The sequence below is a fragment of the Balaenoptera acutorostrata genome, chromosome 13, assembly GCF_949987535.1.
Source record: "Balaenoptera acutorostrata chromosome 13, mBalAcu1.1, whole genome shotgun sequence".
In the NCBI taxonomy this organism is placed as follows: domain Eukaryota; kingdom Metazoa; phylum Chordata; class Mammalia; order Artiodactyla; family Balaenopteridae; genus Balaenoptera; species Balaenoptera acutorostrata.
Window position 1 is genome coordinate 56338946 of NC_080076.1, and position 2760 is coordinate 56341705.

The following is a 2760-nucleotide window of genomic DNA, read 5'->3' on the forward strand; positions in this document are numbered from 1 at the left end:
AAAATGCCTCAGTGACCATATATCCAACTCAAACTTTATATATTTAAATGTTACATTTTCCTCCCACTAATAAATCTTTATTTCACTCAAACTTGAACAGTAATTCTTCCATACTGAAGTATCTTCCTTGCCTAATTAATTCAAAGGAAAAAACCAAAATGATTAGTAAAGAAAGATGTAGGGATTAACACATCCTTTTAATTTGTTTTAAATATTTTTAAGGTTTAAAAATTGTTTAAAATTTTTAATTTCTAGTAAGAAAACATTATCTGAATGAATACCCTAATGGAAAACCACTGTAAAATGTTTCAGCTGCATTTGGGACAGAGGGGTAGGAATTATCTTTAAAGCACCCCAGCTTTCTTCATGAGACGGTCAGAGGTACACTAGTTTGTATTATTGCAACATCCATTAGGTGATCTAAGTTGCTTTTCCTTCAGCAGGGGCTTTATTTGTCAGAAGGGCATTATGCTTGACCTCCAAATTTGCCCGACAATTTACTGACGAGATTCATAACCTTTGGGTTGCTCTGATATATTGACATATTTCCCAGGTTCTAAGCCACATCCTGGAAGGCCACCATAACTTCTGGATCCTGTATGGCTGCAAGAACCCCTGGATCACTAAGAATTTCATTGAGCCCAGGCATTCCTGCTATTCCAGGCATGCCCCCTCCTATTCCAGGCATTCCTCCAGGAAAATTACCAGGCATTCTGCCAGGAAAGCCACCTGCAAAGAGCCATACTGAGCTCCTGATTGTCATCTGGCTTCTTCCTCCCTCTGGGCTCTCTCATGTTCTTCCTTAGCCTTCTTGACCCTTTCTGTTCTTTCTTTGATCTCTCGCTCTTCACATATTCGCTCATACTTTCTCCTATGTTCAGCAATTTTCTGGGCCCTTGGTTGAACTTCTTTCAGCATTGCACTAGTATCTTCATCATAATCCAGCTTACAGGCATGGACAAGATCATGGGCAGCTTCCTCCCAATGGCCCAAAAGTCTGTGTGCTTTCCCTCGCCACTTTTATGGCTGAGCAGAATCAGGATTTATTTCAATAGCTCTGTCACAGTCTCGGAAGGCAGCATTTGGCTTCTGTAATTTGATGAAGGCACTTGATCTCTTGGCATACAGAATGGCCAAACGAGGATTTAGCTTGATGGCATCTGTGAACAAGTCAGTGGCTTTCTGTAGTTCACCATCATTTAGGGCATCAATGGCAGGCATTTTTTTATCATTTGCCTGATCCATCATCTCCTCAGTTATCTCTACATTTTCATCTCCCATTTCTTGAGGGGCATCAGGGTCTGGTTCAATCACACCTTCATTGTCAATTTCTAGATCACTTTCCTCACTTGATGGTTCGTCTGTCTTTATGTTTTCCTCCTCGTTCTTACTGTTTTTTCTTCCTTGGTATTTTCTTCCAATTTAGTTTTATGAGTAGCAGGTGATATTTTACCCCCCATGCTCTCCACCCATTCCCTCAGGAAGCACATTTCCTCAGTGTGCAGAACACTCGGGTCCTGCATGCACATTTTCACGAAGGCTCGAAGCTTGCTCACTTTGAGGGGGTCTATGGTCTGGAGGCGGCGGGAGGCAGCAGGAGGCGGCGGGCGTGGCGGAGGCTGCGGCACAACCCCAGGCCCAGGTGCTAGCTCAGCGTGACTGCATAAACGGGGCGGCTGCTGCGAGGCAGAACAGACTAGAACCTCCCCGGCCACTGGCTCTGCCCACCCAATGGTCTCGTGACCCTGGGTCCTTCGCCCGTTCATTCCTACTCTCTACTGCTTTCCTGTGCACTGGCTAGAATCTTCTAGAAGTGTGGCTGTTAATGCTGTTGCTTGCCTCTCCATGCACGCATTCTTATATTCACTCAGAACCAGTGCTCTCCTTAAGTAGGTTTATTCCCAGGTATTTTATTCTTTTTGTTGCAGTGGTTAATGGGAGTGTTTCCTTAATTTCTCTTTCAGATTTTTCATCATTAGTGTATAGGAATGCAAGAGATTTCTGGGCATTAATTTTGTATCCTGCTACTTTACCAAATTCATTGATTAGTTCTAGTAGTTTTCTGGTAGCATCCTTAGTATTCTCTATGTATAGTATGTCATCTGCAAACAGTGAATGCTTTATTTCTTCTTTTCCGATTTGGATTCCTTTTATTTCTTTTTCTTCTCTGATTGCTGTGGCTAAAACTTCCAAAACTATGTTGAATAATAGTGGTGAGAGTGGACAGCCTTGTCTTGTTCCTGATCTTAGAGGAAATGGTTTCAGTTTTTCACCATTGAGAACGATGTTAGCTGTGGGTTTGTCATATCTGGCCTTTATTATGTTGAGGTAAGTTCCCGCTGTGCCAACTTTCTGGATGGTTTTTATCATAAATGGGTGTTGAATTTTGTCAAAAGCTTTTTCTGCATCTATTGAGATGATCATATGGTTTTTCTCCTTCAATTTGTTAATATGGTGTATCACATTGCTTGATTTGCGTATATTGAAGAATCCTTGCATTCCTAGTATAAAACCCTCTTGATCATGGTGTATGATCCTTTTAATGTGCTGTTGGGCTCTGTTTGCTAGTATTTTGTTGAGGATTTTTGCATCTATGTTCATCAGTGATATTGGCCTGTAGTTTTCTTTCTTTGTGACATCTTTGTCTGGTTTTGGTATTAGGGTGATGGTGGCCTCGTAGAATGAGTTTGGCAGTGTTCCTCCCTCTGCTATATTTTGGAAGAGTTTGAGAAGGATAGGGTGTTAACTCTTCTTTAAATA

At 41.6% G+C, this 2760-nt stretch overlaps 1 pseudogene; it reads right to left on the reverse strand.

The window, feature by feature from the left end:
• Positions 1-750: 750 nt before the first annotated feature.
• On the reverse strand, positions 751-1766 carry LOC103006936 (putative protein FAM10A4; annotated as a pseudogene).
• Positions 1767-2760: the final 994 nt, after the last annotated feature.